Genomic DNA, 14,109 nt, shown 5'->3' with positions numbered 1-14,109 from the left:
AGGCATTGTGCTAGGGGAGCGAATGCATGCTTGCAGGCATGGCTGTCTGCCAAAAAGTTTCTTTTTAATTTTCCAGTTGCCGAGAGGGTCCTTGAAATCCAGGGCCTGGCTGATAGGACGTTCGGGCCTGTTGGCCTCTGTCAGAAAAATTGTTCCGCAGTGAGCAAATCTAAGGAGGAGACCGCCGGCACCAGCTCCAACCTCCGCCCCCTTATCTGTTTTTCTTTTTCCGAAAGACCTTGAGGACTGCAGCGGATTCCACTACAAAACGGTTACACAATTTCCCCCCAGAGAAAGCGAGCTTCCACCTTAGGGGATGAATAAGCCCTTTCTTTTCTGGAGAGCCGGCCAACGGAGGCCCCGGGCTGGGTACTGCAGGAGGCACGGTGCGGGGGGACAGCAGGCCTCGCTCCACTTTGGGGGTGCCGGTGTTGTCATTAAACAGAGTCTGCACGGCAGAGGCGGGGGCTGCCGGCGCCCCGGGGAGGCCGACACGGCAGGGAACGGGGGTCAGCCTGCAGCGAGCGGGCGGCCCCCCAATTCCGCGCGGCCCAAGCATCCATTTTTCCGGGGCTGCGGGTCCTATAAATGGTGCCTTTGAGGAGAGCTGCCCTGGTGACAGCAGGTCCCTCCCTGCAGCACCCACTCGGCCACGGGATTCTGAAAGCTGATTGTCCCTCCTCAAGCCCTGCCCTCCTGCGACATTGCTCACGCTGACCATTGTCCGCAGAAAGAGGCCATTGTCTGGGGCTTACATACCTGCTGACGGAGGCACATGAAACCAGCAGAGCTTTGGGGAGACAGAAATCCACCCAAAACAACAAAAAAAAACCTGAGCCTAGCCGGAGGGCAGAGTTTAGACGGGGCTTGTTGAATTTCCTGATCTGCTGGTGTTCTTTCCAAGAGGAAATGCCCCCCATTATGGGAGGATCAGAGTTTTATCTCTGGGCTGGAATGACACCATTTGTGCCTTTGTGTCAACAGCACAGAGGGGCATTGTTTAGGGTTATGTGGCCGGCGCTGGGAAGGGCTTGTTTGAAGAGAAAAAAAGAGAAAACCCAGAACAATGTTTACCCAGCAGGCAGCTCCTGCCAAAGCAGCCGCCACCCCGTGCACTGGGATGTCAGCTGGCCCGCCCGGGCCCCCTCGGCTGTGCCTCGGCCTCGAGTGCAGCCGCGCGGGCAGCTGGCGGGGACAGGTACGCCGTGCCGGCGCCTAAAGCACCAATACCCAGCACCGCCCCCGATCCAGAGCCGAAGGTCAGTGCCGGGAGAGCAGAACCGCCGCTCCGGGGTGCAGGCAGGACCCTGAGGTCTGCCGAATCGCTTTGGGGATTCAGCCTCAAGAGAGTTGCTACTCCAAGTGTGGTCCCCGCGCCAGCGGTCTCTGTCTTACCAGGAGCTTGTTGGCAACGTAGGCTCTCGGGGCGCCTGGGTGGCTCAGTCTGTTAAGCGTCTGACTCTTGGCTTTAGCTCAGGTCGCGATCTCACGGTGTGGTGAGTTCGAGCCCCACGTGGAGCTCTCTGCGCTGACCGTGTGCAGCCTGCTTGGGGTTCTCTGTCTCCCTCTCTCTGCCCCTCCCCCGCTCACGCTCTCTCTGTCTCTCTCAAAATAAAATAGCGTAGGCTCTCGGGCCCACCTCGGATCTGTCCCAGCTGAAGCTGCATTTTATTTATTTTTGAAAAAAAAATGTTCATATTTATTTAGACATGTTTATTTTTAATGTCTATTTAGACGGAGACAGAGCACAAGTGGGGGAGGGGCAGAGAGAGAGGGAGACTCAGAATCCGAAGCGGGCTCCGGGCTCTGAGCGGTCAGCACAGAGCCCGACGCGGGGACTGAAGTCACTAATGGTAAGATCACGACCTGAGCCGAAGCCAACCGTTGGACATTTAACGGACTGAGCCACCCAGGTGTCCCTTGAAACTACATTTTAACAAGATCCCCTGGATGAATTTACACCTTAAGCTTGAGAAGCATTGGTCTAAAGCAGGGGTTCCCAAACATGACTGCACGTTGACATCACGCGGAGAGCTTTTACAAGTTCCAATGACCCGCAGCATCTCAGGCCATTAATGTCAGGATCTCTAAGGGAGGAAGGACCAACAGTATTTTCTGAGACCCCCCCAAGGGATTCCAAAGTATCTCCAAGTTTGAGGCACAGGAGTGAGGATAGTGCCCTCTTTCTCTGTCCCAGCACGGAGTCTGCACTGGTTATGATGTGGCAGTTCCTGAGCATTTTCTTTTCATTTTCTTTTTTTTTTTTTTAATGTTTATTTATTTATTTATTTTGAGAGAGAGCACTTGTGTGCGAGAGCAGGGGAGGGGCAGGGAGAGAGAAAGAGAGAGAGAGAGACGAGAGAGAGACACGAGAGAGAGAGAGAATCCCAAGCAGGCTCCACACTCAGCTCAGAGCCCACAGGTCTTGAACTCACGAACCGTGAAATCATGACCTAAGTCAAAATCAAGAGTCAGATGCTTTACCGACCGAGCCACCCAGAAGCCCCTCCTGAGCATTTTCTGTGTCAGAAATGTTGAGGCTTCATCGATGAAGATGGTTATGTGTTCATGACTACACTGCCTTTCTGGCCAAAAGAACTCCTATTCATCCTTCAAAACCCAGTTAAAAAGCCTCCTCCTCCGTGATGCATTCCTAGATCTCCTGAGGCAGGGAAAAATGCTTCTTCCTCTGAACTCCCACGGCCCTCTGCCTCTCTGTATTGTTGCACTTGTCACATTAAGGTTTAGTGATCTATTTACTTGTCACTAGACTGGGAGCCCTGGCTTCAGGGACGGCATTGTATTATCTTTGTATCCCTGGGCCTGGGGCAGGGCCTGGGCATGCAGTTGGCTCTCAATGAATGCTGTTGACTGACAACATGAATATGAAGACAAATACCTGAATGAACGCAAGCCTGAGTGAAGACACCTGTCCTGCCTTTAAAAAAACAAAATTCTAGGGGCTCCTCGGTGGCTCAGTGGGTTAAGCGTCTGACTCTCGGTTTCGGCTCAGGTCATGATCTCATGGTTTTGTGAGTTTGAGCCCCACATCGGGCTCTGTGCTGACAGCTCAGAGCCTGCTTGGGACTCTCTCTCCCCCTCTCTCTCTGCCCCTCCCCTGCTCACGCTGTCTCTCTGTCTCTCAAAAATAAATAAACTTAAAAAAGAAAGAAAGAAAGAAAGAAAGAAAGAAAGAAAGACCTAAAATTCTAGCAGAATAGATCACCTTGCACAGTTAATGAGACGTTGACTTCTGATGGGTGTTGTGACTGAGGTCTGACCAGGGTCCTGTGGGCGTGCAGAGCAGGGGAGAGGGGCTTTCTTAACCACCCCGCTTCAGGCTTGCCGGGAAGACGGTGGCCCACAGTCTGCTCAGTGCTGCATCTCTAGTCCAGATCCCAGAGATTGCACCCGAGGGGTCCCTTTGGGCCCCTTCCCTTATCATATTTGGGAACGGGAAGATCCTCCAACGGATGGAAGCTAAAGGTTCTGTTTTTGTTTCTGGACGATGCTGGTGTCGTTACCTTGTGCCCCCAGGCCCCAAAACACGAGCCCGGAGAGCATCCAGGGGAGTCTAATGGGTCCGGGTGACTGCTAAGCGGATGGTGTGGCCACCTGGGCTGCTGTGTGTCTGTGGCAGCTTGGCTTGCAGGCCAGCGGATGACTGCAAAGGTCAGGGTTCAACCGGCTGCCGCCTTCCGCGGTCGGAAGCAGAACAGACTTCCCAGGCTGCCCGTGCTCCAGGCTGGAGCCCGCTCCCTCGCTGTCGAGGACTCACCGAGCCAGGAGTCCTCGGGGACGGGCAGACGTCGGCCGATCGGATACATGGGCACAAAAGAAGCCGAGGCAGGTGGTGGGAGTTGGCAGGCAGAGGCCAGGGGTCAGAGGCCCCAAGGTTTGAGACAAGAGACGGGAGGCCGAGACAGGCAAAGTGGAGCGGTCTGGCTCCAGAGCCAGGAGAGGGGTCCGACTTGCAGCTGAGTTTTAGACCCCCCCGGTGGCCTGATGATGAAGAGTAGTGTCATTAGGTGCCACATCAGGTTCCCGAGGGCGTCCTCCGAAGGTCTCTCCTGGAGCTCAGCGGGGACACCATTCTAGAGCCAAGTCACAGTTCTGCGGGGACGTTTGAGAGGGAGATTGCCCTCTGTCTTTTCTCATGTCCCTGCCCAGGCCGGGGCTCCTTCTCTGTGTCAAGGAAATCAGTTCTACTCTTCACCAGAGTGCATCTCCCTATTCCCTGCACGCCTCACGCCGGCACCTCGTGTGTCAGGGGGTCAAGACCTGCTCAGGTGAAAGTGACCCTCGAAGTCGTCAAATCCCCACACGTCCAATCCCCAAAGGTTCCTTCGGGAAGATAGCCTCAAGAACGGAAGGACAGAAAGTACCAGACAGGCCAGCGAGGGCTCGACTTCCAGGAGAGGAAGAAAGCCTGGGGTGGGCGGGGGGGGCGGGGGTTCTTCTCATCTCGGGTTCTGTCCTTTCCAGTCCCTCCGATGCCGATGCCGGGCAGCTCCCAGGCCTGAGCGGGGCGGGGCACCGGGAGAGGCCAGAGCCCGTGAATTCCAGCGGGGTCCCCAGGTGATCATGAGGGTCAGAGTCCGTGTGCCTCATTCAGGGAGGTCATAGGGCTGGAGACGGAAGAGCTGCCGGGTAGTGGACCGCGTGTAGACATTTTGCGCTGAGCTGGGAGCCGGCACCGAGGCTGAATCGGGGCCAGGGCGCCCGGTATGAAGTCTCCTTCAACGGGCAGAGGAAGCCCAGGGCGTCCTTTTATTGGCTACTGGGTAAGAAATGTGGGAACGTGGGACTCAGTTCAGGAACTCGACAGCCGCGTTCTCCTCCAGGAAGACTCCCTGATAACTGTCAAAGGAAATCACCCGTAAATACCTAGGGGTTTACCCTGCACCTTGACTTTCCCCGTGGTTCCGGATATGTGTCTCCAGGCCCTACCATCCACAGGCCCAGGGCCTTCTCCAGGGCTGGTCCAGCCTTGCCCTCTCTCTGGTCTCCTGGGTGCCCAGCTTGGGACCTGGCCTGGCCTAGTACCGGGCGAGCATTTCCTATGTGGAATGACTTGCCTTTTGCAAGGGTGCACTGTCTTGGGGTTTGGTAGCAGGGGCACAGAAGAGTCTAGAATGCTGCTCAGAGCACCTGGCTTCTTAGATTTCTCGCCTGCTAGGTGGCCTAAGAATCCGTTCCCCCCACCCCCACACACAGGGTGCTCCAAGGAGCACATAAGAACCTGAATGTCACACGTGAGAAGGCCACCAGCGATCTTACGTGACAGGTGGCATTGAGTGATGGTCCGGGCCTAAACTCTGTCACCAGGCTCCCAGGGAGTAAATCTGGCTCTGCTGCTGGAGAGATGTGTGACCCGGGGCTGGAGGCTAGCTAGCCTTCCCTGTGCCGTGGATTCCTCATCTGTAACATCACTGGTCATGAGGATTCCATGGGTGAGTTTACGTAAAGCCCCTGGAACAGTGCCTGGAGGCTGGAGATGGATGGAGGTGGGGGTGATCTGTGTTGCAAATTTGGCACCCCTTTCCTGATTTCAGCTTTCCTACATTACCAGCCTTTAAGACATAGAGCATTCCGTGCTCTATGAGCAGTCTTGGTCTCACAGAGGAACAAAGATGGGAATAGGGCAGCACAGCCTCCAGGGGGGAGTTGGGTTGACCTAGATCTGGCTCCTTGTAGCCCCAGGTCAATAATTCTTCGAGCAGACTGTTTTCTTTGTATTGGGAAGTCAGGCCTAAGCACGTGTCCTTTGGGTGAAAGCATCCACTTCTCTTTGGCATCGCAGGCCTTTTGTCATTTCTCCTCGGGTCTTTTCTGATCGTATTCCTCGCCCTTCCCCTACACATTCTATAGTTGCTTGGAGTCCAGAATGGAGCAGGACGTGGTCCGCACCCATGTGAAAAAAGGAAGGTGGACATTGAACACATAATTACCAGGGTGCCATGTACTATCAGAACGTGCAGAATGTAAGGACAGCACACAGCAGGGCTTCACGACCTGAGGTCGGGGGCCAGAGAGGCCTCCAGAGTTAGCCAGGAAAAGCAGGGGTGGAGAGTGTTCCACATAGAAGCACAGCATGTACAAAGGCCCGGTGCACACCAAGAACTGAATGACCCTACTCACGGCCTGAGTTCTGTAGTCTGGTCTTGGGATGCTCGTGTGCTTGTCTGGTGTTTGCTCACCGTATCCATCTCACCATTTGCAGGGTCCTCCTTTCTCTCTATCTGTGGCCCCTGCCATGAGCTTTTAGTCTGAAACAGGGTTGATAAAGTCTTTCTAGAAAGGACCACTTGGTAAATACCTTAAGCCTTACGGGCTACACAGTCTCCATTGCAACTCCGGAAGCCGCCATTGTAGTGTGTGTGGAAGCCGCCATTACACTGTGGAAGCCGCCACAGGCGCTCTCCCAGTGAATGAGTGCGGCTGTGCGTCAATAAGGCTTTATTTACAAAAACAGATGGTGAGCTGGATTTGGCTCATGGGCCACATTTTGCCAACCTCTTGTCTGGAAGGGAAGACAGGCATGGACCAAATCATGGTAACCAGGTGGTATTGCGTGGTCATTTTTCTCCCGCGGTGGTCAATGTGGAGATTCTATAGAACTCAGTACAGAGGCTTGAGTCGTGCACAGTCCTCAGTTCATGAGACATCTCTCACCGGTCCCTGCCAGGCTCCTTTTCCCACTGATGTGCTCATCCCTCCTCGTTCCCATCCCCCTCTCTGCACAGACGACTGTCTCAGTGCATCTGCTTTGCACCCCTGAAATCATAGGCACATCTCTGAAGCATGTTGCCCTGTGTAATGTATGTCTAAGTTATATAAATGACACTCCGCTATCCATTCTTTGGCTTCTTACTTCTTCCGCCTGTTTGGCACTGCATTTATTTTATTTTCATTTTATTTTTTTAAGTCGGCTTCACGCCCCACGCAGAGCCCAGTGTGGGGCTTGAACTCACAACCCTGACATCAAGACCTGAGCTGAGGTCAAGAGTCAGACGCTTAATCGAGGAGCCACCCAGGCGCCCCTCAGCACTGCATTTTTAAAATCTAATGCCGTGCCTACACCTAGTTCTTTGCTTCCAAATGCTGCAAAAATTTTCACATTGTACATCACCGAATTCTCCTTATTCATCTCCCGGGTGATGATCACTGTGTTTGGTGTTAGTTCTTTATCCCCACAAACAGGGTCACATCTTCCCCGAGTGGAGGTGCTCAGACCTGCTTTTCCCGTGCTGTCATAGCTCTTGTCCTTTGGATATCTGCCTCCACCCTGGACTGTGAGGTCTTGAGGTCTGTTGTCAGACTCATATCTTCACCCCAGAGTCCAGTCGAGATGCCTGGTACTTTGGAGAGCCAAAAGTGTTGGGTGAACGAATCGTCTTTGAGGAGAGAACTCTGTCAGGCAACTTTGGGACTTCCCTACAGTCTAGTAGAGTGCCTGGTATCTCCTGGCTGTTCCCCAGCAGCAGGCTGGTCATAGCTCTCATCCCAGTGGCACCTTTGCTCGTGGGACCCTACCCACATGCCCACAGAGCACCTTCCCATGATTGGTTCCTGTTTGGTTACATGTTGACCGTCTGAGGGGCTGATTTCATTTCGTGGTGTAAACTCAGGGAGTATGATGATTACTTCCTGTGTCACCTTGGCTAGGCTATGGTACCCAGTTGTTTGGTCAGATACCAGTCTCGATGGCATTGGGAAGATATATCTTAGAGGTGATTAGTGTTGAATCCAAGACATTGGATAAAACAGATTAGCCTCTGTAGTGTGGGTGGCCCTCATCCACTCAGTTGAAGGCATTGACAAAAAGAATGAGGTCCCCCAAAGAAGAAGGAAGTCTATGTTAAGATGCCCTTTGGACTCGAGATGGCAGCGTCTAGTCTTTCCTGCACCTTCAGCCTTCAGACTTGCCCTGCAGATTTCGGACTTGTCGGCACCCGTGATCACGGGGCGATCCACTTTTCAATGAGCCAATTCCTTATCCTCTCTCTTTTTCTCTCCTCTATACGTCTGTTCCTCCGGAGAACGCTACTAATACAGGGAGGGTCAGGGTAAATCTATTCTGGAGGAAGATCTTTTTCTTGACTTTTGAAGCCTCAGAAGGACTTCAGGAGACTCTATCTGTGACCGTATCTAGGAGTCCTCGCGGCAGACTGACACCACACACAAGCTCAGATACCAGATGATGATCCTGACGTTTGGGTTGAATCAGTAACATTCAACAAAGACCCACCTCAATTCCTTGCTGTGTCTGGCTGTAGACGGTGCGAAACATCTAGTTGATCTGGGGACTGATTCTCATCTCAGCCTTGAGCATTATTAACCGCCCATCAAACCAAACTTAGCCATGATACAAGAACCACAACGGGCAGCCTCAGAAGGCTTTAGTGCACACCCCTGAGAGCAGAGAGCACCAGAAGATGGTGAGAAGGGAAGATCTACCAGCTGGTCCCTAGTATCTTCTAAGTTTATGGCCCGTCAGTTACTGTGGTGCCGACACTTGGTTATTTTCACGACGCTGCAAGGGGGGGGGGCCTGATCAGCCCCATTTTACAGATGAAGATGGAGCCCGGGAGTGCTGAGTCTCTGGCGGGAGTGGTAAGGTAGTCAGCAGTGGATCTGGATTCGAGCTTGAGTTTGTATTGTGAGACCAAAGCCTGTGCTCGTCCCATTGTGTCCTGAGTTTCACTCACTCACTCATCAATTCATTCAAGCACCCGAGATGGGGCTTGAACTCGCAACCCCAAGGTCCTGAGTTGCATACGCCAGGCACCCTGAGTGTCTGGTGGTTTAAATGGGAGAGTGTGTGGCAGGGCTCCTAGCTCCTAGCGCACGAGGGAGGTTGTGGCGGCGCTGGAGGAAGAGAAGCTGGCCAGGAGGAGTGAGGATCCCAGAGGAAACAAGGATGTTGCAGGAGAGCATGTCCAAGGGCCAGGCCAAGACCCGGTCATCAGGGAGGGGTGCACTAGGTAGGGGTGCAGACGCTGTGCATATGGCTGAGGCCATCGGCAGTGCGAAGAGTGGAGGGGCTTGATGCTGGAGATGCAGGCAAGACCTTGGAAGGTGGTCCTGAGCTGTTGGACTTGGGGTCACCTGGGGCTTTTGTTCAGACCCAAGACTAGGGCGAGGAGAGTGAGGAACTCATCCAGGGTGCAAAATCTAAGGAGGGCCAAGCAGCCCAGACACCGAGATAGAGAACGTCAGAAATTAGCGTAAGCGTATCCATGATGGACAACGGAGCAAGCCTATAAAGAAAGAATCGGACCCTGCACTTGCATGACCCACCTCTCACCCTACCCCAATCCTGGCTCAGTTTCTGTTAAAAATCCAGGTTCCTGGTTCCCCCTTGGACCTACCGTCTCAGACTCTGCAGGAGGAGCCTTATTATTTCCCAGTGTCCGGGTTGCGGGGGGGGGGAGGGGGGGCTTTTATGGTGTGTTTCTTCTTTTTAAACCTGTCCATGGCCAATCACCACCTGTGGGCACTTGGTAAAAATACAGCTTCGCACCTCACTCCCGGACCTTCTACATCCAAACAGGCAGCACAGGGGCTTTGTAGCAAAGGGCCCCTAGGAGCTCCACACCACCCAGGCAAGAAGGCAAATCGCGGTGATGGCAAGGAGGGTTTTATGCCAACGGGTCCCAGCTTTGGGGAGGGCGCGTCTGGCAGGCCCAGGCGCTAAGGCGCTGTTTCGGATGAGGTTTTCCATTTTCCAGTTTCCAGATGGGGAAATACCCTGACTGTTCAACGCTGCACATATATTACCTCCCTGCAGCAGCTACTCTGGGAGGCTCTGGAAGAAAGCCCTGAGTCCTGGCCAGAGAGCCAAGGCCCTCCACACCTGGTCCCTCCCTCCGCCTCCAAGCTCCTATCCCTGGCGTGTTCCTCCTGAAGCAGGGAGATGCTGCAGAGAGTTCATGGGCTTCAGAGTCCACAGCCTTGGCTCCAAAGCTCAGCTCCACCTCGTCTGGGCACGGGTCACCTTGGAGAAGTCTGCTGCCCTTTGGGTTCTTGGGACATAATACAGTTCTTTCGGTGGGGGGTGGGGTGGGGGTGGGGGTGAGGGCCAGAGGAGACCATGTAAAATGCAAGGTGGGAAAAGCATTGTTATTATTCATAAACCACACAGGGAGGGCTTCTCCTCTGGCTGCCTGTGAACCAGTCCCCAGTGAGCCATAAGCCACAGACAGACTGAGTGCAGACCAGCCTCCCAACCATCACCTCCTGCTTCTTCAGCAGCTGGCCACGGACGTGATGCTAGCTGTCCACTCCTCCCACGAGGGGGGCAAACCTAGGGTGGCAGTGCTCTGAAGAAGGTTATTTATCCCTTCCTTTATTCTAAAATAAGAAATTTTACAAGGATTGAAGGTGAGGTAGGGAAAGGTTTTTTTTTTTTTTTTAATTGTTTTCAATGTGCATTTATTTTTGAGAGAGAGAAACAGAGTGTGAGCAGGGGAGGGGCAGCGAGAGAGGGAGACCCAGAATCCGAAGCGGGCTCCAGGCTCCGAGCTGTCAGCGCAGAGCCCGACGCGGGGCTCGCACCCACGAACTGCGAGATCGTGACCCCAGCCGAAGTCGGACGCTCAACGGACTGGGCCCCCCATGTGCCCTGGAGAAAGTTTCTTAACTTTTTAGCCTTCAAGGAGAGTCTGGGAAATGTGCTTTTACAGAAGGCGCTGGGGGTGGGGGTGCTTTCTCAATCGCTGTGCAATCTTTCAAGGAGACGAGGGCCTCTCTCTCGGAGCACTCTTTTAGGAGGAGCAAATGCTGTCCGAGTGACAGCCTGCAGCAGGGATGTGGGTGGCGTCAGGGGGCCCAGGCTGGAATGGGGGAGCCGTCTCCCAGATACGCCGGCTCTCCGGAGTGTTCCGGTGCCGGATGTTGGTGTGAGCTGAACAGATTTGGCTGGAGGTTTCATCTGGGCAAAGACAGAGTCAGGAGGGGCTTGTTTCTTTGTGTTTCGACCCTGCTGATGAGCATGGCTGGAAAACTCAATTATCAGTGAGGTTAGGGGCAGGGCGGGAGGTCAGGGCCTAACGGCGAGCTCTTCCTCTGGGCGCCGAGAGATTTGATCTCCTCTCTGCTGCCCCAGGAGGAGGATGCATTGATCAGAGTCAAAGGTCATGTGTCATCAAAGGCGGTCCAGGAATAAAAGGAGCCCTTCCCAAGGATTCTAGAAGGGCCCCCCAAACCCAAAGCGATTCACTCCTTTCGTAAGCTCAGATGTGCCTTGTAGTCAAAAAGTCTAGAATTCTTGTTGCAAAATTTGCAAGAAAACATTGCTTGATCCGAGGGTAGCTTTCAAAGATTTAGGATTTGAAGGGGGAGGGGTTGGAAGCATCCTCTTTCTATCCTCCTCAGCCAAGAATTCAGAACCCTCTGGGGGAGAGACTGCACATGTCTTCCTTTTTTTTTTTTTTTTTTTTCAGGAAAAACAATTCATTAAAAAGTTCTTTGTATGAGTCTGGACACCTCAAAGATAGGACCCTAGCCACCCTCATTTCACACTTATCTTTTCCCATGGGAATATTTCCTTTCTAGACAGGGAAAACCACACACACGCACACACACAGAGTAATTTGAAAGTTGAAAGTTAAATTTAAACCATCACATGGCCAGTGGATTGTGCAGAAAAACCATAAAGACAGAAAAAAAAAAGTCTACCAAAAGACAGACAAATGGAAAGAAATGCAGAGGGACAAGGAGAAAGAAAGTTCATGCCTGAAACCGGAAGGTCAAAGAGTACCGTAGGGGCAGACGTGGCCCTCAATTATCATTGGGTGACTTAAAATATGACAAAATACCCCCAAATGCAAGATTCTGAACTATAGGGGAGGCAAGAGTTTCCCAGCAGATGTACCTATATATTTTCCTTAATAATTTCAGCGAAGTGTGGATAATGAACAAAAGGCCCGATGGCTCATCTAACTTTCCAGTTGTCAAAGCCAATTGGATGCAGAGAGGATGGAGTTGATGACACACGAGAACAGGTTTGCATTTCAAGCGCAGGTCTGAGTCCTAGCTGAGATTTGGGGCTGACTGAGTTAGAGGCATCACCAAAACCAGCCATTGGGATCCACCTGCATAAATACTATTGTATATTGTATTACACGTAGATGTACACGTCAATGCTTGCCTCTGTCCAAGCATATCCAGGTGTTAGCAGGAAAGTGACTATATGTAAGAGGTCTAGGTTACCTGCCTGAGAAAGTTGGCGGGTGTCCCACAAATGGGGCCCCAGAGCTCATTTCTAGATTACCGAAAAATGAACACAAGGATAATGCGTGTAAGGCAATGTGTTCATGGACCTCTCTGCATTTCATTGAGTGTAGACTATTGCTAACAACGTAGATGCAAATGCCATCTCACCTAGGAAGCCCTCCCCACTTGCCTGGTCTCAGGGAACTTTCTCTCCATGACTCCTCTACAGATGGGCTCTGTCTGGGGCTATAGGTCTGGCCAGTTCTTGATAAACTCTCGCTCAAGTCTCATCTGCCCATCGAGCTGGGAAGGGATCACCGTGTTGACGTGCGGCCATGCTGGGCCATGTTAGGTCCCCTGTGAAGCCCCGTGGGCTAATTAGAATAGTGGCCCCACCTGGATAGCAATAATTCTGAATCAAACCCACTTCCCAGGTCCCTATTCATCTCATAAGTAGGATAAGAATGTCGTTGGAATCATGTTGTTTAGTCATGGAAGGGCTAATGCAGCACCACTGCTCATTCAGCATATTGTCTAGACCAGCTGTTTTGTTTTGTTTTGCTTTTTTCACAGCAAGACTTTCTCAGTGAAGGGGGCAGGGCATCAGTTTACATTCTAGCGCAAGGTCGCTATTTTGTGCTCATCTGGTGGCTTTACTCCAAGGTGCCCTGACCAAGGGCACCGTCTTCATCTTACAGATGTGGACTTAGAGGTCGAGAGAGAGGGAGTGACGTGTCCACGGTTTCACAGCAAGAGATAGAGCTGGCAGCCGGGCCTGGGCCTGCGGACACCAAGGTCTATGACAATAACGAAACAATAGTGCGGTAATGCCTGTAATTCTCGCACAAGATCACACAGCATCTGTGGCGTGATGCTGAGAATGGGACGTGGCGGGATTCAGTCTCCGCACGTGAGGAAACGGAAGCACAGGGACGACAGAGACGAGGCCTGAGGCAGAGAGGAGGATGCTGGCAAAAGACGGGACGCTAGTCTGTTCCCGCCTCCAGCCCAGCCCTCGTCCCGACACGTCCGGCTTCAGATGGGCGAACGTGGCCCTTCGTCCCCCAGAAATGGCCAAGAAGCGTGGGGACAGGCCGAACTTCCAGGCCTTGTTAAGATAACCGCAGGATGACGGGCTACGTTCCGGAAAAGTCTCAGCCACGGAAAGGCTCCAAGTGCTTGGCGGCCCCGTCTGTGATAGAGCTTAACCTCAGTGAGGCCTTACACCTGTGTCTTGTGCGAGCCAAGCCTGCTGGTTGTCTCGAAGCATCTCGGGAACAGAGTATGGTGAAGATACACATGTCCATCATAATTTAATCTCCACGCGTGCTGGTAGCAAAGAAAAGTCTCTGACACGAAGCGCTTTGTAAACTGTGGCCCTGAAGCCAACGGTGGGTATTATTCTTATTTCCCGAGCCTAAAACAACCAGCTGTTTGACATTTTCCAATTAAAAGTATGGGCCTGGGATACTTGCCCGTTAAAAACGTAACACCACCCATAAAATCTCAGCTTTTTTTCATTTTCGTTTTTTAAGAACACAAATTAGGCCAATTAAATAGTTTAAATGACTTTCTTTTTTCTTCTTTTAAGCAGAGGAAGCCATACACAGGAACCAATAGGTCCCTCACAAAGATTTGCTGTTTCCCCTGGAGCAGACACCCACAGAAGGGACAGCCACAAATAAATCTCTTTGCAGTTTTTACAACCGAGGGTCGGTCAAACTTTCACAGGCCTCACATAAACCTCTCCTTGCACGTGGTGATCCTGGGAACGCTTTATTTCTACTCCAACTTCCCGTCTGGATGCTAGTGCCCCGTGGGCCAGGGATGGGGTCTGAGGCCTCCGGGTCCCCTTGGTGCCCACGGCTGCCTAATGAGGCCTTGTCTGTT

General features: G+C 52.6%; 1 long non-coding RNA gene across 4 annotated transcripts in view; it reads left to right on the top strand.

The window, feature by feature from the left end:
• Positions 1-359: 359 nt before the first annotated feature.
• LOC109498394 overlaps positions 360-14,109 on the top strand; it is an 82,694-nt gene continuing 68,944 nt past the window's right edge. For 2 of the 4 annotated variants that reach the window (XR_006595965.1, XR_006595966.1), the window contains exon 1: positions 372-1,259. This is a non-coding gene — a long non-coding RNA (uncharacterized LOC109498394). Of the gene's footprint in view, positions 1,260-14,109 lie in introns of all 4 variants that reach the window. The other 2 variants (XR_002741312.2, XR_006595964.1) reach the window with 2 other exon arrangements.

Source organism: Felis catus, chromosome A3 (assembly GCF_018350175.1).
Source record: "Felis catus isolate Fca126 chromosome A3, F.catus_Fca126_mat1.0, whole genome shotgun sequence".
NCBI classification, from domain to species: domain Eukaryota; kingdom Metazoa; phylum Chordata; class Mammalia; order Carnivora; family Felidae; genus Felis; species Felis catus.
The sequence above is the reverse complement of the archived record's forward strand: the minus strand, read 5'-3'. Positions and strand labels throughout refer to the sequence as shown.